Source organism: Mustela erminea, chromosome 13 (assembly GCF_009829155.1).
Source record: "Mustela erminea isolate mMusErm1 chromosome 13, mMusErm1.Pri, whole genome shotgun sequence".
Taxonomy (NCBI): Eukaryota; Metazoa; Chordata; class Mammalia; order Carnivora; family Mustelidae; genus Mustela; species Mustela erminea.
The window spans coordinates 11,509,352-11,532,477 of NC_045626.1; positions in this window are offsets into that span (position 1 = coordinate 11,509,352).

The window sequence follows — 23,126 nt, forward strand, 5'->3', positions numbered from 1 at the left end:
GAGTCTCTGCTCAGCAGGGAGCCTCCTTCCCCCTCTCTCTCTGCCTGCCTTTATGCCTACTTGTGATCTCTTTCTCTGTGTCAAATAAATAAATAAAATCTTTAAAAAAATATATTTACCTGAGTCTTCTTACTGGCTGTGAGAGCATCCAGCAGCATCTGTCTCACAAATATACATGCTGAGATCTTTCCCCCATAAGGACTTATCTCTCCCCAGGTGCTGGGTTGTTTACCCTGAATTGTTTCAAGAAAAGTTATTAATTTTCAGGTTCCCCATTTTTTTTTCATTGTTGTAGGAGACAGAATGAAGCTTTCCCAACTCTACATATCCTAGATGGAATGTGATGCCTTGAGTAACATTTGGATTTCACATGAATCTTCGTAACTTTCTTACTATTAAATCTTCAAAAAACAAGGGATGACAATATAGAAATATATTATAATTTAAGATCTGAAAACTTGTTCCAATGGTTTAATGTCTCATTTTCAGATTATTCAATAAATGTGCATTGCATGTTTATTGTAGATGTCATGTGTAGTCTACCCAGATGGGAAAAGCCTCCTTCAGAAAGTGGTTTGTAAAGTATACTGATATATTTTCTATCCACTGAGCAGAATAATTTTGGCATCAATTGTAATATGTGAAATTTCCAAATATCACTTCTATTTATACATACATAGTTATATTTGGCTGCATTCCAACATATATTTAATAGCTGAAGGAGTATTTGAACTCAAGACAAAAAAAAAAAAAGAAAAAGAAAAAGAAATGAAAAGAAAGAAAAATTCATTGACAGTGCCTAAATCTACTCTCTATAATGAGAACAGAATGTCATTTTTCTAAAAGTTACCAAATAGAAAAAGAAAGAGAGACAGGTGGGCAGAATCCTATTATTAATGAGCATTACAGCTCTGTGTAAACGTCTCCTTCCTCCTCACAAGGGACAGGGAAGGACACTTCAGCATGTGGCTAGGTGACCTGTTCCTGTCCAGATCCTAAAACTGTTTTCTGGATTGTTGGTTAGATGTTCCCTGGTTCTCTTTTGCAACTCCATGTGATTCTACCTGGGGTGGCTTGTCTCCTTTGCGCTCAGAAAATTCCCACTGCTCCTTCTGCTGTCACGGAGCATCAAGGGCTGGCTACCATGCCCACAGTATCTGTGCTTCTAAAAGAGTCCTTGGTTTGAGACCAACCCTCTTAGAACTGCTGGTGAGGCTAGAACCCAGGAGTAGTTTCCTGACTGTTTCTGAGCCATGAGTAAACTAGGTCCACGTCTGTTAGAGGGGAATTTTTCTTCTTTTAAATTTATTTCAATTTTGTGATTTTGTCGGGAAAAGAACTCCTTTCTTTATAAGTAAAATCTCAAAAATAAGCTCCCCATAGCACAGAAGACGGGAAATTTCTAACAAGGCATCTTTCCTTCAACTGAGTACCTTCTGCTGAAGTTCCCTGCAACTGTCCCAGTTACTAGTTAGTTCATGTGCACTATGTGTGAACTGCATATTCATAGTGGATAAACACTATATTCAAATGTTTCCTAATTAACATTGTGGTGCTTGACCTAAAGTGTATGTGGCATTTTAAGAATTATTTAATATTAATGCACGAGACATATTTCTTCATCCAGCGTGAAGTAAACATTAAGGGGGAAAAAAAACCAGAATTCACTTTATTATTCAGGCATTAATTTTAAAATTACATATTTTTATATATCTTCAAGGTTCACTGAGTTACCATCTAGTAGACAAAGTCCTCCTTTCTTAAATAAGAGTCCAGAATTCTAAAATAAGCACCATTAGTACATAATTGCAGAGCTTCATTTTATCAAATTATTAATAGAGTAAACAAGAAAATTCTATAGAACAGTACTGGCTAATAGAAATACAATGCGAGCTACAAATGCAAGCTATGTGGGTAACTTCAAATGTTCCAGTAGCTACATTTTAAAAAAGTTTTTACAAATATGGGGCACCTGGGTGGCTCGGTGGGTTAAAGCCTCTGCCTTCAGCTCAGGTCATGATCTCAGGGTCCTGGGATCAAGCCCTGCATCAGGCTTTCTGCTCAGCAGGGAGCCTGCTTCCCTTCCTCTCTCTCTGCCTGCCTCTCTGCCTACTTGTGATCTCTCTCTGTCAAATAAATAAATAAAAATCTTAAAAAAAAGTTTTTACAAAGATAAAATTCATTTGCACAATATATGTTATGTAACCCTAAATATTGCCATCTTAATATGAATAAGTAATTATTAGCAAAATATTTTTCATAATTTTTTCATATTAAGAGTCTTTGAAATCTGACATGTAATCGAAGCCTAGAACACAATTCTGTCCAGACTAGTGAGGTTTTAAGTGGTCATTAATGTGGCTCTTATAAATGACAGTAGTGCTCTGCTCTCTTAGGAAGAAAGAGCTAGTCTTACCTAATTCAATGCATGTGCTGTGGTAAGGAGTATTTATCTAAAGTATTTTCTTCAGACCATTGCATGGTGGTCTGCATCTAATATTTACCCATCTGGGTTAAATCATGAACAATAGCTATTAAAATAAAAGTAACTTCTCAGACAAGTAATGCATAATGCCACTATTAAGCATTAAGCAGGTAAGACAGATAACTTTATCAAATTAGTTCACAAACCATGTATTATGGCTCTTAGAAATAGGCTAGTTAGACCTATAAGCTTGAAAACTTCCATTCCCAGCACCAGTCTTAGCATATTGCAAACACTGGTTACTCAAGTAAAAATGTGCATTGATTGTTTCATAAACCAAGGAAAGAAATAATGCTGCATATTTAGAATATGTAAAATATGGTATGATATTACATGATATGTTAAGTGTCCTGGTAGCTCAAGAGAGAGAGTGAATAGGAAGAAATGGACGGGAGAAGACCACGAACAACATAGTTTTAACTGGTCTCCTGGTAGGAAGGATGATCAGTAGGAAGTTTTCAGTGGCAGAACTATAAAAAGAAATTTTGAGAAGAGTGATATGTTGAATGAGAATGCATATTTTAATCTGGTTTCCATTTCTTATCTAAAAATGGTTGCATATTTTCCTATGTGTATAGCTATGCATTTTTATTCTGACACTTTACCACTGACCATTATTATAACACTTCCCCACTTCTCAGTATCAAATACTCATGATATTTAGATTACAGGAAAGCTATTACATTAAAGACTCAAGAATACAGTTATTTAAACATGAAAGATTTTTATTTCCATATTATAATGGTCCAAAGTTGGCATGGTTTCTGGCTAGTGTAGGGTACCCCAAGCCTTCCATATTCTTGCTCACCATGTGGACGGTATTTCCCATGATTGAGAAAGGCTATATCTACACCTGTGCATTTCATCTTCTGGGAAGTGAAAAATGAAGTGAAGAACAAGCTCTCATATATTGAAGAGTACAAGCCCAGTAGGTTAGTCCAGAAATGTGGATTTAAAACATTCACTCACATCCTATTAGCTGGAATCTATTTACATGGCAACCCATCAACAGCTTAGCTAAATCTTTTATTACCATGGAGTAATGCAGACATATGGGAACAGCTGTAAGCCTCTACCATTTGTGTAAATCCACACATATTGAATATGTAAATTTATCTATATATACAAGTGTGTACATATGTAATTCTACATGCATAAGAATAATCAAAGTATACTGCACATATAAATACATATATAGTTACATATCCATATGTAACTATATATAAGTGGAACCAAATCCTGTTATAAGAATATTCCCTTTTGTTATAGTTTTATGCTTTCAGAATAGAAATTATCATAATCTGGTTTTATGGTAATCATAATTTAAGAATTGAATGGTAAAGCGTAACATTGTATAAATCTTATCCTACTTTTTAAACATTATTTCAAAGAATTTCTAATGTGCAAAAATAGAAGAATAGTGTATGGAGGCCTTATGTATTCATTACCTAGATGCAACAATTGTCTTAATCGTGTCCAAACTTATTTCACTGTCTGTATTTACTTCTGTCATCACTGAAATGCTGTGAGGCAAGTCTCAGAAATCATATCATCCATAAAAGTACAGGTATAAATTTGAAAAAAAAATGATGTTTTTGTTATTAATACTACAATGACACATTGTCACAGCTTTGTGTTTTAAATAATTATTGTATCCAAGAAAATGAAGGCTCTAGAAAGCAGAATGGGTCATTTAAAATTAGCAAATACCATGAAAATTGTTGAAAAAGACCAAGAGCAAAAATTTACTTTGAAGTGACATAGATATGGATCTCTATTGAAGTTAAACACATTTAAGAAGGTTAAAGGATTTACAGGTTGAAATGAAATGAAATTGCCCTGAAAAATATTGTGTTTGCTTTGTACTTTGTTCACATAGCATAAGGTAGTGTTTCAAATGAGCAGGTATGTTTAGGTATTGAAAGAGAAATCTTAAAAATAGAATAAAAATATAGATTACAATAGATCATATATTCTATTTCAGTTTTTATTACTGCAACAACTTTTAAACATAGAGTTCCAAAAGTAAAGCATAAATGAATAAAATGAATAAAACTTAAAATAGTCAAAAAGGAGACAGAATATATAAAAGGGATGACAAGTAAGAGAGTTACATTTTAAAATGTCTGATTTCACAGTTTTGTTTTGTTTTGTTTTGTTTTGTTTTGTTTTCAAAAACGTGAAAGCTCATTTTTGGATGCCGTATTTAATTCTTACTAGCTTTTTAGGTACAGTGTGTTTTGAAATTATCAGATAAGAATTATTTTATTGCTGTAAGAATATTATATGAAGGTGGGCTCATAATTTGAAACACCAGAGGTAAAACAACAACAACAACCGGTAGCATTGTCTAATAATGTTAATTTTCACTAACAAATTTAACACCTAAAATATTTATCTTTCTTTTACTATATGAAATTTAGTTAATCTTTGCAGGAGATAAAAGGCCAGAAAGACCCACTCTCTGATTCAAACACCCTTATAATAATCTTATACAATAAGGAAACATCTACAGATATTTCAATATTTATATCCTATGTAATATAGACTTTCATTTATATTTACTACTTGTAAAGCAAGAAACTTTTTCCTTACTATAATTAGAAAAATAGGCTTCTATAAATCAAGCTAGAAATAATAAATTATAGTCATCATAAGTCTTTCCAAATACATATTCTATTTTTACATGTTCACTTTAATTCTGTTTCAAATATAGTTAAGTTCTAGCTATGAAGCAAAAGACATTAAGATGGAAATATTTTCAAAATTCAAAAGGCTAAAAACACTTTTTTACTAAGTCAATAAGACACTAAGGGGATCAAGTATAATCCATTTTAAAACACAGTGAATTCTTCCGAAATTGAGGTTTAGTTTTAATTCCGATGATATTTAAATATGTATATTCAATAAAATCGTTAACTAGAACAAGTAGATTGTGGTTTTATTAGAATATGAAAAGCCTGTGGAAATAAGTTTAAGTGTATATAGCTAAAGATGTGTGAGGAACCACAATAAGTCTTATCATGTTAAATGTAAGTTTCCAAATCAAGTATTCGTAACTTATTTATTTTTTTAAAGTTTTATTTATTTCTTCAAGAAAGTGAGCACAAGCAGGCTGGGGGACAGAAGGACAGGCAGACTCCCTGCTGAGCAGCAAGCCTGATGAGGAGCTTAATCCCAGGACCCCAAGATCATGACTGTTGGGTCCATGGTCAAAGGAACGAGACTGATACAAAGTGAAAGTCAAGCAAAGTTTTATTTCAGGCCAAGCATCGAGAATCAAACTGACTGTTCGGGGCTACCTCTTACAGAGAGGGTGACCCCTCCCAGCCTCACAGACTAACTTTTATAGAGCAAAGGTCATGTGGTTGGGCCTGGCCACATACAGGTGGCCAATGAGATTGCTACACACAGAGAAAACTGTATAGTCATGCTAGGTCACACACGGGTGGCCAATTGAATTACAATTCACCCCGTAGTAGCTATTTGAACTAGCCTATCACCTTGGTCAAAATTGGCACCCAAAAGGCTCCCAAAAGGCAGGCCCACACTCCTTGGTAGCTAGGGACACAGTATGCGCACCCCACTGATTGGATGTCTCCACCGGCCTGATTCATCCCTGCATTCGGACTGTTATCTCCACCTCACCTGACCCACCTTTTATTTGGGCTCTGTTATCAGACACTGGTCAACCATATTTTACTGGTTTCCTGGACTTGCTTTTAAGTAAGTCCCCTGGGGGGGTGTGCAGTGTCAGTTTAAGTTTTACTGCATAAACAACAAAATGGCTGTTCAACCAGGTGGATCCGCTCCAGCTAAATAGGCCCTTACAATGACCTGAGTCGAAGTCAGACATTTAATCAACTGAGCCACCCAGGTTCCCCTCAAATATTCAATATATATAAATATATAATATATATATATAATATATAAATATATAAAAATATATTTATTTATTCTCTTGTTTACATTACTCCAATAATTACCTGTTCCACCAGAATATATTTTATGATGGATCTGGGAAGATTTGATTTGAAGATTGTATTGCCAGTATAATGATATGGGTTCTCCTGTAAAATGCCAGACTTAGGTAAAACCCTGAAATTTGTTTATAGTGGGTAAAGAGCCAATGTGAAAGACACAGAAACTTTCTGATATCGAGGAGAATTCTTAGATTACACTTTGCACTTCTGCTTTGAAGTAAGGTTTATACATTCTAGATCTTGGCATCAAAGTTTCATGTTTTTTAATTTCTTCTCCAATTCTGTCATCAATTCTCATAGTCTATACATCTCTATCATATGCATGTATTTTGAAAACAGCATCTATTGATTTAGTGTTCTGATTATTTTCCTTATAACATTGTCGTAATGTCTGTCTTAGATCATAAGAAATTCTCTGGTAAGAATAAATGCATATAAGTTGGTCTTTATGGAACAATTTAAATACCATTTTTTTTTTTTTTTGCTTTTTCGAAGACAATGCGACATAAGTCAATGGTAAAATAGAACAAGTTGACATACATAATATTGTAATATTGTGGAGTTGGTAAATATATGTATGTTTCTTTTCGATGCTTCTGTATTTATGTAGTTTGAATACAAATTTTTGTTAAATCATAGAAATGATAATTTGCAAAATTATTTTCATGCTTTATTTAAAAATATTGCTAATTTTTTTGCTTTGATTTGAATCTAGAAATATATTAAGATCTTTTGTCTTTCTTTTTCGTTTTTTTAAATATTTTATTTATTTATTTATTTGACAGGCAGAGATCACAAGTAGGCAGAGAGGCAAGCAGAGAGAGAGGGGGAAGCAGGCTCCCTGCTGAGCAGAGAGCCCAATGTGGGGCTCCATCCCAGGACCCCAGGATCATGACCCGAGCCGAAGGCAGAGGCCTTAACCCGCGCTGAGCCATCCAGGTGACCCTATTTTTTATTAAATTTTCTTTTTATGTGAATTCAGGTCATTACATCAAAATTCATGCAAAGGCAAAATAATATTGTGCCTAAAGAATGAATTTTCATGTTTTGCATTTCAATCCCTCTGTAGACAAGGATAGTTTTTATTTTGTATTTCTACTCAAATTCATACTTTAATATTTTCCTTTCAAAAAATACAAATTTATATTTATATATGGGAAACTTTTAATGTAAATTTGTGATTAACATTTGGGGATTCTGATGAAAGCATATACTCTCTCTCTGCCAAATGGAGAACATAGGGACGAGCATAGAAATGTGATAGAAAATGTTTTTCAAAAAGATAATCTTTTTTTTAACATAAAATCAGTCATTGTTAATTTAGAAATCATCTGTTTTCTGAAGATACGTAATTGCCATTGGCCAGCTGGGCAAATCAAGTAATAGTCCTTATGGCAGGGTGTTCAAGGTTGATAATGAGCAGGTTTGCATGGGGAGGAAAAGGTAAGTCACAGAGCAGGAAGGAAGCAGCAGAGAAAACTGAGCTGGAGGGTTCATGCTCTGAAGGGTTTTAGGTCCTGCAAGTCTTAATGAAAGGCTTAACTCAAGAAAAAATGTAATGCGATTTACCTCTCTGATAATTAAAATCTAACCACCTTTGACTTCAGAAATCCACTCTCTCTCTCTATATATATATTTGGTTTGTGTGATGCCTTGCATGGACTATTTTTGTTTAGATTCTTCTTTATATCACTTAATCTTGAAGGGTTTTAAGTCTTCTTCTATATTTAGATATTCTATTTTTGAGAAATAACTAAGGTGCATAGAATCTTCAACTTAGAGATAAATGGGTCCTTCAGAGAGAGCTTACATTACAACTGCCCCCGCAAGGCTATGAAATCATAGAAGCTCAACGCAAAACAATTCACAGAAAATCTCTGCTCTTACAGATTACCTTTATGTTTCTTTTTCCATTATTACTTTTAGTAAACACTTTACTCTGAAGCCAGTGAAAAAACTATAATTTAAATCATTCTACAAGATACTTGCAGTATGACAAAGTTAAGGATACAAGTTAAGGGAAAAACGAATGAAAATTTAATATATTGCATTAAAATGAACGCTTTATGACATACATCAACTGTTCAGATTATATACAAAAATTAAATAAGCAATTCACATTGTGAAATAACTCAATAAATAGAGCATGGGTCAGCATTCCCCATGGTCTTTTTCTTTATCATTTTTAAAAATTTATTTATTTGACAGACAGAGATCACAAGTAGGTAGAGAGGCAGGCAGAGAGAGAGAGAGGAGGAAGCATGCTCACTGCAGAGCAGAGAACCCGATGCGGGGCTCGATCCCAGGATCCTGGGATCATGACCTGAGCCGAAGGCAGAAGCTTTAACCCACTGAGCCACCCAGGCGTTCCCCCATGGTGGTCTTTTTCAAGGAACACTATCCCTTTTAGATAATCTGTTCAAAATGGCCCATTCCATTGTCAAGCTCATTCCATTGGCAAACCCTGTATACTGTACCTTTTGGGGGGCTGATCTTTCATATAATCATTTTAAATATAACTAAGACAATTTTCATAGTAGAGACCTGTTAATTTATCACTCACTGCCTTTACCAAAGTCATTTATTCACCAGGTTATTTTTTCCTTCTTTAAAATGTATTATCATCCGATGAAATAAACCTCTTAAGAATAAACTCTGAGATATAATATCATTTATTATATTTATACATAAGTCAAATGAAAACCTATTTAATATAAAAATCTTAAGGTTATTAATATATTAATTATTAATAGTATTATAATACATATTTATGATTTTTTTTAGGCTCATAGTTGTGAAATCTTAGCTCCTAAGTATTTTATTTACATTTGTTTTCGATGTTTTCTTCCATATCCTGGGTTGTTTCTACATCTAATGAGTTTTGGGCTTTCAGGTTTTTTATCTTTTCTTTCATTTCAGAGGGGTTTTCTGTTTGGTTTTTTGTTGTTGTTGTTTTTTGTTTTTTGCTTTTTTTTTTTTTACAGATATTTAGTATTCTGTGGACACCTATTTTTATTTAAGAGAAGAGCATTAGATATTGTTTGGAAGTCCTGTGCATGTGAACAGGGCTGTGGGCTTTTTCAGCTGTATTATGAGGCAGTAAAACAGTCTTTTCTAGAGTCATTCGGTTTTACAGAGAATCATTCTTCGTCCCGTACGTGCCGAGATAGGACAGGCGTAAGATTCCTTGCCAGCATCAATGGAGCAAACTAAAAGGAGCTTGAGACATCTCCACTCTCGTGTTTGAAAGTTCAATTGATTTCTCTGTGCCTAGTCCTGAACATTAACCCTTTCTACTACCATGTCAGATAGTTATTCCAAACTTCTGTTTTTAACTTTCTCCTGAAATAAACTTGATATTTTGTAAGTCTGGTTTCATGCTGGGTGGAAAGTCCGTGAGCAAAAACATTTCATGATTTCATAAAAAGGTGGAAAGAAGGAACTGCTAAGGAGAGCCAAATGGCTCTGTCAAAAACTTCTGGTTGCTAACTGTAAGAGACTTTTAACTATAGAAGAAAAACTGAGGGTTGCTGGGGGAGGTGAGGGGGGGATGGGGTAACTGGGTGATGGGCATTAAGAAAAGCACATGATGTAATGATCACTGGTGTTATATGCAACTAAAGAATCACCAAATTGTACCCCTGAAACTAATAATACACTATATGTTAACTAACTTGAATTTAAATAAAACCTAAAAAAAAAAGCAATAAAAACTTTTGGTTTCTTCTTCTTTTTTTCTTTTTTAATATTTCATTTATTTATTTGACAGACAGAAATCACAAGTAAGCAGAGAGGCAGGCAGAGAGAGAGGGGGAAGCGGCTCCCTGCCAAGCAGAGAGCCCGATGTGGGGCTTGATCCCAGCAGCCTGGGATCATGACCCAAGCCAAAGGCAGAAGCCCCAACCCACTGAGCCACCCGGGAGGTTTCTTTTCTACTAGCCCACTCATTTTTTTTCAGTATAGTACATTATCAATTAAAAATAAGAACAGTAACAAACCAGCAATCATAAATGCTGATTAAAAATTCAAAATATTACAAAATCCTGAGTATTTTTAAAAATATTAGTATATCAAATTAAAATGGTTGAATATTGTTTGGTACTATCTACTTCAATCATCAAGCTTTTAAATAAAAAGTATTAATTTATTTTAATTATTTCTGTTATCTCAGGTATTTCATTCCAAATTGTTCATTACAGGACAAGGACATATCTGGGGCCGTATTAGGCACATGTGGGCCACCAAGGGTATCAGACATCAAGGAAAAGCATTCTTTTACTCTTCTGTAATCTGAATATTATTTTTTTCATCCAAAAGAAAAGAATTTTCACATGATGCTTTTATCATTTTTCCCATTTTTGTCCTGCTTTTAACAAAATAACTTTACAGACTTAAAAGCTCTCTTTTTCTTGAAAATCTGCTCCAAGAGAAGAGCCAATAGAACATTCATTTTTTGAAATGATCCCATAATTGTTTGAAGTCTCTTTCTCAACTATTCAGTTTGGGATTCCAGCTGTAGAAGAGCACACCCAAGATATTAGTTTTGATGTTTTCCTCAAATGAAGAAATATCTTTTCATTCAATCCTTGTTAAAAACCCATAATATTACTACATAATCCTTGCAATAAAAATAGCTATTCATAAAACCCATATCTACTCAAAATCACAAATGTTTCAAGCCTGGAAACGACTGTACTCTGCCAGTTATTATCAGTAAGTTATACCATGAATCATTTGACATGTAAGTAACCAAGCTCCTGACAGAATTGGCTGATATTAGAAAATGCCAGTTTATTCCAAAACCACACCATGTAATTGAAAGTGATCCCAGTATTGTGTTTCTCTCAGTGCTTATGTACAGCATTGTCTTCTCTGTAATATCATTCAGTCAACCTGTAGGATGTTTTGATGAAAAATCAAGGACAGGAAGGAAGATCAGGTGTAGACTAACAAGTGAAGATGATTTGTCTCCTTCCCTAAAAATTAGGCCAAATATACAGACAGAAGGATTGAATGAGTTTAAATGGAACTATTATATGTTTATTTTTAAAGGAAGTCTCATTTTAAAAAATAAGAATATCCAAATATGTAACAATACTGCAAAACACATGAAAATAAGTCTTGAAAGAATGATGTGGCCAGCATTTTTCAAATGTAAGGATACATGTAAGACTCTTCTGCAGTTTATAATTACACTATTTACCGAGGACGTTGTGATTGAAACTGACTCACAGAACAATTTCCTTAATTGAAACAATAACCAGTCTGTCTCAGGTGTACCATGGTACCAGTTTGTCTTAGTTACTGTTACTTCCCAATTTTATATCAGTTTCCACAGTGGCTCTTGGGGTGTTTGAGGTATAACTACCCAGAAAACAAATCAACCAACCAACCAACCAACCAAAACATGCACATCCAGAATTAAAGTTAAGCTCTTTTTGAAAGTTATTTAGTTTCCTTAAGAATTAGACTAGCAACCAATTAAAGTTTAGTTATAGACAATGTAAGTTTGGATTAATGTTATGAGGCTGTTTTCTGTTTTGTTTACTTTTATCCACATGCAAATTAATTTTGGTGGTTCCGTGTGACAAAACATTTTGCAAATGACAGTAAACATTTTGCAAACTGAGTATCATCCACACATCATGTGTTCTTTAACAAGAACAAAATAAGCATGCTCATTCAGTCATAATTATATTCAGTCAATCAGAAACATCACCTGCCATCTTTTTGGGGACAGTCCCACCAGGGAGTCTGAAAAGCCTTCAGGCGGGCAGACTGTGGATTGCCAGCTTCCTCAGCAAGACTGAGAATGTGACTTACACTTAGGTAACTGTAAGGTTTTCTTATATTATCTCAAGAATCCCATCCTATGCTTTTCAAATGACTTTAAGTGAAGTTTAGAAAAATTCCTGAAAATAAACTAAGTAGGCTCTTAGATTCAGTATCTTTTGAAATCAGTTCAAAATTTGAGGTATTTCATATACTCAGTCCATATAATTATATCTTCAAGTTGTTTGTTTCCCTAAACATCTCAGCTCTTAAAGAATAACTTGCTGGGTAAGAGATAAAGTACTTATTGCTTATTAGGTGAATTAATAAGTAAAGCAATTTTTATAAACATGTCCAAATAATTATTTTGTTTTCTTCTTCAGGTTCAAAAGGTATGGTTTTAAAGCATACCCTGTTATTAGATAATTAGATACTGTGATTAGATTATTTTCCATAAATAACGATAACCTAAAAGTGATAATGTGGCAACCTACAGAATTATCTTTCTTCAGATTGTCACGGGAGTATTTCAGAGAAGGAGATATTGTGAGATTTAACGTATGGAAGTTTCTTTCTGTTTCCTAAATTATATGTACAATTCAGTGCCCTGGAATAACTGGGAAGGAATCACTAGGATTTTTAAATCAAATGACTGTTCGAGGGGATTTTTGAGAAATTTGCAAGAAATGTCTTTCTCTAATCCTTCCTCAGATTTAAGCACAAATGACTGGCATAGAATTTAGATGCTAATATGAAAAAAAAAAATTATGCCAGTACAACTTATGGAATGATGGACAAAAATACTGTTTTCTAAAATGGTATATGTTCCCATATACTTACATGATTTATGATATTAGATGCTTTTTATTTAAGGTAGTGTATGTAAGTCTCCTCTATTTCTCTTATGTCTATGTGAGGCAACACATTTTCAGGGCCAAGACCACTGAAGATATCCTGGGAAGGGAAAGAGAACTTCTAATACCACATCGTTACCAGAGTACCACAGGACTGCTCCACTGGTTCCTCAGTAGGGAGCTGTAGTGGGTCGAACAGCATCCTCTTCAAATTCTTATCTACCCAGAACCATGCAAGGTGACCTTACGTAGAAGAAGGATATCTGCAGATCCAACCAGTTAAGTTAGAGTAAGTTCCTACTGGATTAGAGTGGGGCCATAAATTCATTGACTGATGCCTTTATACGATGAGAAGATACACAGACCCACACAAGGAGGAAGACCATGTGATGATGGATATGGACTGGAGTCACAAGGCTACAAGATGCAAGGAGAGAAGCATGGGACAGTTTCTTCCTTAGCCACTCCACAAGGAACCAATTCTGCTGACACCTTGATTTCAGACATCTAGCCTCCTGAACTGTGAGAGAATAGATTTCTGTGGTTTTAAGCCACCATGTTTATTATATTTTTTATAGCAGCCCTGGTATCGCCCTCGCCCCCCAAGGACGACAAGAACCCTGGTTCGGATGCATCTTCTCTCTCTTCTCTCTCTTTATTTCCGCAAGTCTACACACTTATATACGCTTACATGACCAATCAGCGAGCAGGGTACAGGAGGGAGCGAATCAGGCTGTGCACCTAAACGAACAACTTCGCTAGCAACCAATGCTGTTTACTTCCTCTTTGGGCGTTCCGCTTAGTCTCACGAGGCAATCCTAACCTGGCAACTAGCCAGGTGCCATCTTTTAATGGCGGAGGCCGCCCTGGCCAGGGGCCTGCCTCTGATATCTCCCCCTTTTTTCTTTTATGGCAGGGATCGTGCCTGTCTTAGGTTGTCAGTGGCGGGGAATATCCTTACCCGTCATCAGACGGCAGATATCAATGATCTGCGTCCTGTCTTAGGTTGGTATATTTCCCCCACCAATCTTACCCGTCGTTGACTACCGATCCAGCATACTTAGCCACACTTGGGGGGATGTTCCAGCCTCGATGGCTAACAAGGCCTGCACCATGGCTTGCTATTGCCTATGTTGCTGTTGCCTCCAAATTTGCAGTTTCCTTACTAGCAGAATCAAGCCCACTACAAGGATTATCATCAGACCAATTACGCTAGCCCATTGTTTCGTAAAGGTTAACACATCTTGCAATGTTTTGATTATCTCTGGGAGGGTTGCAAGCTCAACTCTGGTGTTATTTATCCTTGTTATGCCTAGAAGCAGGTGCTGAGTATAGTTTTGGAATTCTGCGGACTAATTCCCCCGCAAGTATTGGGAGAGCTGTCGGGAGACATTCTGTTAGTCACTCATATTAGTATAGGCTATGGGAGTTACACAAATTGCCGGGAAGGGTTCTATACATCCCAGTCCCAAATAGGGCCCCCCATATGTCCACTTGTTCTTGAACCAAATCCACTCTCTGGTTGACTATCAGGATTCCTGCTTGCAGATGTGCATTGATCTGAGTCTGTGTTTGAAGGGCAGCCGCCGTTCCTTCTGCAAGGGTGTTCACAGCTTCCGCAGTGGGTATAGTTGCAGCAAGCGAGACTGCTGCTGCCGTGGCAGCTGCTGTAGATATAGCCAATGCTGTCACAACGGCGGCTGTGATACCAAAATCTCTCTTCTTTCTGGATAGCACCACCAGTAACTTGTCCTCTGGAATGGAAACTGGGATAGGAACATGGGTAGGGATACGCATAATCACAGCCAGCTTGAAGGCCGTAACATTCCAGCACTGGGAAAGACAGCAATTCTTAGTGCAATTCAATGTATCATTCAACTCGCTAGCATTTGTTATGAGGAAAAGGAACGGTGGCCAGAAGCATATGGGAGTGGGCTGATAAGTAATATTATAGGGACAAGACACATTAACTGTTGTCTCAAAGGTACTAGAGTCATTTTGTTTATAAGAACAGTTGAGGAATTTGCCACCATTTAACATGGACACTGCCGAGATATCAGTACATGCTCCTAGCAAGTTGCAGACCTGCCATGCATCAAAGGGAGAGGAGGGAATATGAGAGAAGAGTTAGTCACTGGTAAAGGATATAGCCATGCTTTAACCACTGCTCACAGCTCTCTGGCTTGAGTCTGCCGCAGGAGGTGTAGCATCCCCAGAGTTATCATCAGCATCTTCAGCATCATGACTGGTGTTTGGAGGCAAGGCTGCACGCACCAGCCGCTCTGGGATCCAAATTGGAGCCTCCTTTTCCTGTGGAAAAACACATACAGACCCCCTACTCCATACTAACACTGGATCTGGTCCATTCCACTTTCCTGTGAGGATGTCCTTCCAAAGTACTAAAGGCTTAGGGGAAGCAGCAGCATCACTTGCATGTCTGTCTGCAGCTGATTTACCCGTTTTGTCCAAAGTTAAAAAATTCAAAATAAAGAGAATGGTATTGAGCTTATCTTTAGGGGACCTGAAGGTGTCCCCTATTCCCCCTTTTTGTTTATAAAGCACATTTTTTATTGTAAGATGCGCACTCCACAACACTCTGTTCTTGTGGGTTATAGGGTATTCTATGTATCAAGTGAATGTCAAGTTGTTGTAGGAAGGCTTTAAAGGGTTGTGAGGTGTAGCCTGGACCATTATCTGTCTTTAATTGGCGTGGCTTTCCCCATGCCGCGAAAGCCTGTAGGCAATGGGCAACCATATGCCATATATGATTAGGTAACAAACCCTTAGGATTAACCCCCAAGGACGGTGCAGGTAGTAAGATCACGCAATTTCTGCAGGAGACTACTATGTCCCGTACCTGTGCTTTTGTTATGTTAAATTTGAGGCGAAGAGTTAAAGCATCCTGTTTCTTCAAATCCTCCCCTAAGTGGTCCCATTGAGGTATGTTTAGCAAGCCTTCATCTAGGAACCATGGAGCCGCCTTTTCCACTGTATTCAAAAAGGCCCGAGTAGTTTTTGCTTTTAGTGGAGTTCCATTGGCTTTCAGCAGGTCTTCTAAAGACCCTTCCAACCACACTTTAGATACTTCAGATCCCATTATGAACACACAGACAAGAGACGTGGACGTTAAAGACTCGCCGCTAAATTCCGGCTCTAAGGCCGCCCCGCTTCTTATTGCGGACTTGTACAAGATTCCCACCACTTTGATCGTGATCCCTTCCCTGCTTACCTGCGGTTTCGATAAGAAAATCCTGGCTCTATGGCCGCCCTGCTTCTTGTTGCGGTCTTGTACAAGTTTCCCACCACCTTTGTCATGGTTTTACCCCGCTTACCTGCGGACTTCTCCCTTGCAAGGTTTTTCTATTTTACTCCCCGCTTTACCATGGAATTCCCACTTTTGAACGTAGCTAATGTCCCCGCTTACCTGCAGACCTTTACTCCCCGCTTTCCTGTGGATTACCTTGCAAGATTCCTTTATTTAGATCCCGGGTGCCGGCGCCATTTATCGCCCTCGACCTGCAAGGACGACAAGAAGCCCCAGTTCGGATGCATCTTCTCTCTCTTTATTTCCGCAAGTCTACACACTTATATACGCTTACATGACCAATCAGCGAGCAGGGTACAGGAGGGAGCGAATCAGGCTGTGCACCTAAATGAACAACTTCGCTAGCAACCAATGCTCTTTACTTCCTCTTTGGGCATTCCGCTTAGTCTCACGAGGCAATCCTAACCTGGCAACTAGCCAGGCGCCATCTTTTAATGGCGGAGGCCGCCCTGGCCAGGGGCCTGCCTCCGACACCCTGGAAAACTAATACAGAATCTCATGAGAATGTTAATGAAATAGAAAAGCAACAGAAAGAATAGGGTTGGTTTTCCGAACATATAAATGGAATCATTACAGTTCTCCTACTAAAATATTTGCTCTTCAATATCTAAAAGAATGCTGTCACATATTCTAATATTAATGAAGACAAGAGTAGGTCTACATGCAACCATAGTCACATATATTCCTATATAGGTAATGCCCTTTCTTTCTTTCTTTCTTTATTTCTTTATTTCTTTATTTCTTTCATTCTTTCTTTTTTTGACAGAGATCACAAGTAGGCAGAGAGGCAGGCAGAGAGAGAGAGGAGGAAGCAGGCTTCCCGCTGAGCAGAGAGCCCGATGTGGGGCTCGATCCCAGGACCCCAGGATCATGACCCGAGCTGAAGGCAGAGGCCTTAACCTGCTGAGCCACCCAGGCGCCCCTAGGTAATACCATTTCTTAAATTAATGCTTGTTTCTAATTTACATGAGTACATTAGTCAAGAAAAAATATGCTCATTGAGTTTTCTTGTATTACTTTATTGAGAACAGGAAAGGTGTGTGGGCCTTGGGGATTCTCTGGGCACAAGAACTACTTAGAGCCTGGCAAATCTCTTTGGTGTATGTTTCTAAGTCTGTGTAACAAAACTCTTGGATAATATGAGCTCTCACATACTATATGACCAACTAATCATATAATTTCCTTGCTAAACATGCTTAAGAGTTTATTTCTCTGAGAACTTTATTTTATTTTATCATGTATATTGCATATATATGTATACATATTATGTATGAATATTTCATTATTTGATAATGTAAAAACTTATGACTATATTTCATTCTAGTTGTCTAGAAGGAATGAAATACCATTGCTATTGTGAATGTGTACTTCAACTGATATGACAATTAACTATTTCAGATATATTAGTAACCTAATAGTGACATTCTGTAATGTCAAGGTGTCCATTGTGTTTAACTACAACAGAATGTTTATGTAAACAATATTATGAAACAATGTATTTTAGATTATGTGTGATTACATAATATAGTAGTTAGGTACTATGTGCCCATTTGTCAATACCAAATAATCATTTCAGCTCTGTACTTCAGGGGCATTTCCATTCTTTATATTTCACTTACCAAATCTCTGTAGGTTTTACTGTTATGCAGATATTTTACAAAGGGACCTCATTAAAGGGCAGTTGGTCAAGGCCATGTTAAATACTTTCTAATGCATGGTCCTGCAGTACAGGTTAGCAACTTCAGGGAGGAATAGGGACACAAAACACTGCCCCATACTGAGTCTGTGTTATGTTTAAAAAAAAAAAAAAGTGCCTTGTGTATAATTTGCAAAGCCTGCAATGAGGGGATTACTTGCATTCTTCTGTTCAGATGAGAGGGTCAAGATATTTGTAATTTTACTTTTTGGTTGACACAGGGAGCACCAACAGATAGGCCGATACTGGCCTGGTGAACACCAGCAATGAGAAAAGCTCTGCTGAGTCACAGATGGCTATGAAAGTTGTCCATCATTTTGTCAGCGACAAGGGACAGTCATCCCCCCTTACAGGAGTAGGATACCTTCCCAAACCACCAGGATGTCTGAAACCACATATGGTACCAAACCCTATATATGCCTTATTTTTCCTAGACATACGTATTTATTATAAAGGTTAATGGGGCACAGTGAGAGATTAACAAAAATAATAACAAAATAGAGCAATTATAACAATTTACTGCAACAAAAGTTATGTGTCTGTGGTTTCTCCCAAAATATCTTATTGTATGGTACTCACCCTTCTTCTCGTGATGCGGTGGTAAAATGCCTACTTGATGAGATGAAAGGAGATGAATGGACATAAGCACTGGGACATAGGGTTTGGCTACTCTCACCTTTTGAAAAAGATCATCCTTTTTTGGACCACAGTTGACCTCAGGTAACTGAAACTACAGAAAGCCAAATTGCCTTCTGGGTACAGTAGTGATGAGTATATACTATTGAAATCATTAAAAAAAATTAAAATTCTCCTTTTTGGTAGGGTCTTTGCCTGGTTTGGGGATCAGGGTAATGCTGGCTTCATAGAAAGAGTCTGGTTTTGGGACTTCATCAAAATCAAAAGCTTCTGCACAGCAAAGGAAATAGTCAAAAAAACAAAGAGGCAACCCACGGAATGGGAGAAGATATTTGCAAATGACAGTACAGACAAAAGGTTGATATCCAGGATCTGTAATGAACTGCTCAAACTCAACAAACACGAAACAGGCAAACATATCAAAAAATGGGCAGAAGATATGAACAGACACTTCTCCAATCAAGACATACAAATGGCTATCAGACACATGAAAAAATGTTCATCATCATTAGCCCTCAGGGAGATTCAAATTAAAACCACATTGAGATATCACCTTACACCAGTTAGAATGGCCAAAATTAACAAAACAGGAAACATGTGTAGGAGAGGATGTGGAGAAAGGGGAACCCTCTTACACTGTTGGTGGGAATGCAAGTTGGTGCAGCCTCTTTGGAGAACAGTGTGGAGATTCCTCAAGAAATTAAAAATAGAGCTTCCCTATGACCCTGCAATTGCACTCCTGGGTATTTACCCCAAAGATACAGATGTCATGAAAAGAAGGGCCATCTGTACCCCAATGTTTATAGCAGCAATGGCCACGGTCGCCAAACTATGGAAAGAACCAAGATGCCCTTCAACGGACGAATGGATAAGGAAGATGTGGTCCATATACACTATGGAGTATTATGCCTCCATCAGAAAGGATGAATACTCAACTTTTGTAGCAACATGGATGGGACTGGAAGAGATTATGCTGAGTGAAATAAGTCAAGCAGAGAGAGTCAATTATCATATGGTTTCACTTATTTGTGGAGCATAACAAATATCATGGAGGACAAGGGGTGTTAGAGAGGAGAAGGGAGTTGGGGTAAATTGGAAGGGGAGGTGAATCATGAGAGACTATGGACTCTGACAAACAATCTGAGGGGATTGAAGTGGCAGGGGTGTGGGAGGTTGGGGTACCAGGTGGTGGGTATTATAGAGGGCACGGATTGCATGGAGCACTGGGTGTGGTGAAAAAATAATGAATACTGTTTTTCTGAAAATAAATAAATTGAAAAAAAATTAAAAAAAAACAGGCCCAAACAGTATATCACATGTTGTAGTGCTCTAAAAAGAACTATAAGGAGATCATGAAATCAGTAAATCTTAACGATTTGTTCAATGGATAGCTATTAAAAAATGCATTTTATGGGGCGTCTGGGTAGCTCAGTGGGTTAAAGCCTCTGCCTTTGGCTCAGGTCATGATCCCAGAGCCCTGGGATCAAGTCCCACATCAGGCTCTCTGCTCAGCAGGGAGTCTGCTTCTTCCCTCTCTCTGCCAACTTGTGATCTCTGTCTGTCAAATAAATAAATAAAATCTTTAAACAAAATGTGTTTTATGATGAAGAAATCTATGTCTGATGATAAGTAAATACATCTATCTTCTATAACTCTTTACTTTTAAAATAATGTTACTCCTTTATTACAGAAATACTACAGATAAGAAAATAATTTGAGTAATTGACACTGGTAACATGACTATCCAGTACATATAAACAGTGTCTCACTATAAAACTTTCACTTATATGTTTATTCAATTATGAGCATTTACATTTAAATTTGGAGTCATTAAGTGAAAAGATATAATACATGAACAACATTTTGCCTCTTGAATTATTCTTTAGGTGACTGTTCATACGTAAAATATTAAAAATGGCTGAGAAGCTTTTTACTCTTTACATTTTTTACTCTATTAAAAATGTATTCTTTTTATGACTGTCTCCTTATGCAGGCTTTCTGGATTTTGGTATTTTAAATATCATAAATATGATGTAGGGAAATACATTCAATGCAAAACCTTCAATTATAAAACATAATCATCTTGCCTTGTGTGATTTTATTCTGGGTGTACATATGCAGTTTAAATTTATACATGCATGCACATCACTTGAAATTGTTCTCCATTTTTAAGGAAAGATAATTTTCCAGCCCTTCAAGAAATAAATATGAATGTTCCTTTACCCAACCCCCTGTTGCAAGTTATCAAATCCTAGGAGAATTAAGGACAGCAAATTTTGTATTAGTTTGTAGCTGTGGCATTTTAGAGCAGGAAAATTCAACTTGCAAATTGGAGCCCAGCTGCTGGTTTAAATCAGCTGAAAATGAAATGGGAACATCTTATTGAAATGTTCATTTGATATAGGTGAACATCTTTCCAAGAGGAATAATGTGAACTCAATTTATAGGGAAGACTGAGACGATAAGTCAGGAGCAGTGTCTAGATTACAAGAACACATCAAAAAGGACAAAATATAGATTATAAAACATTGACGTATCAAAGAGATTATGCTCTGATAGACTGAGAAGCAATCTAAAAGGTATTTGCTTTTTGTGTTCTCTCATCACTCATGAGTTAAGTGAGGGATGACTGGAGTGGAGATTCATTTATTTACCTATTGCCAATGAAGCCTGACTTCGTCGAACGATCCTGCTGCACTCACCTGGGAGGCATTCATATCTTTGTGTCTCATGACAACATAATGGCATGTTCTGTTTCAATGATCTCCTATTTGTCAGAATTATCATGTTGCTCAAGTTTCTAAGAATCTATGTTAACGTAGGTGCACTCAGCCTTTTGAAGGCACAGCTCAAGGAGAGGGTCCTGGGTTGTTGGCTGCAACGAGTCTAAAGGAAGTCACAAGATTTGATTAGAGGTTAACGTCATTGCAGAAAAAAAAAGTCTGATCATGAAATCATGTGCTAAATGCGTTCACTTGTCCATTCATGTTTTCACGTATTTATTGAATCCCTTTGATGTAAAAGGCAAGGCTATTAACAGGTACACATTTGGCAGGTAAGAGGTAAGAGTGTATTAGGGTGGGCACAAGATATGATCATTTGAAACCAGCCACTCCTTGACTTCTCCAGATTATTGAGGTCACAAAGAATGTGGTCAAGGATGCCAGGCTATCTTTATTGAGGAATGAACTTTACTGCTGGCATTCTGACATCCAGTGCAGATCGTGCCCTAGTGTCTCCAGGGAAAATGGGCCCCAGTTACCTGCACTGGAAAACTGTTCATTACTGCAACCTATACGTTTCCTCCCTCCTCTTGTCACTGTTGCTATACCTTCAACATGGCTCTCTGGGATCAGCTTTCCAATAAGTTACCTGCTCTTCTTCTCAGAGTCTCCTTCCCAGGATACCCAGAACAAAGATAAATACAACCCTCCATCAAGATCGTATCTCGGTGCCTTAATCTCTTCCCCATCAGTGACATTTATGTTATCTCCACTGCTTGATCACTAAGAAAAATGCTGCTAAGAATGTTCTTCTGGGTGTCTCCTCAAGTTCAATGTATGCTTACAAAGTTTTGAGGAATACATATTCAGCTCTTAGCAGTGGTGGGGTGTCTGGGTGGTTCAGTCTGTTCGGCATCCCACTCTTGCTTTCCCTCAGGTCATGATCTCAAGAGGCCTGAGGTTGAGCCTCATGTCATGCTCTGTGCTGAGCACAGAGTCGGCTTGCCCCCTCCCTTTGCTCCCTCCCCTCTCTCTCTTTCCCTCTGTCTCTCTTATAAATGAATAAACAAAATCCTTTTAAAAAGCCCAAGGTATTGGGGTGCCTGGGTGGCTCAGTGGGTTAAAGCCTCTGCCTTCGTCTCAGGTCATAATCCCAGGGTCCTGGGATCGAGCCCCACATCAGGCTCTCTGCTCAGCGGGGGACCTGCTTCCTCCTCCCTTTGCCTGCCTCTCTGCCTACTTGTGATCTCTGTCAAATAAATAAACAAAATATTTTTTTTAATGAAAAATTAAAAATAAATAAATAAATGTAAATAAAAATAAAAAACCCATAGTATTGACAGTGGTTATTTCTCCTAAGTAGGATTAGAAAGCATTGAACTTTCTATGAGAACATTTCTTATTTTGAATTTTTTACAATTACATGTATTTGTAACTAGGGTTTCATATATGGATATGGATATGTATGTGAATATGTATATAAGTAAATGTATATGAATGAATATTCCTATGTATTAATAAAAAAGAAAACTAAATACAAAATTGAAAGCTATGCAAATTCCTGAATATATATATATATTTTTTGTCATACAACTGGCAGCAAAGCATAGTGTTTAGAGGGTGCACTCTAGGAAAAGATTGCTTAGATTCAA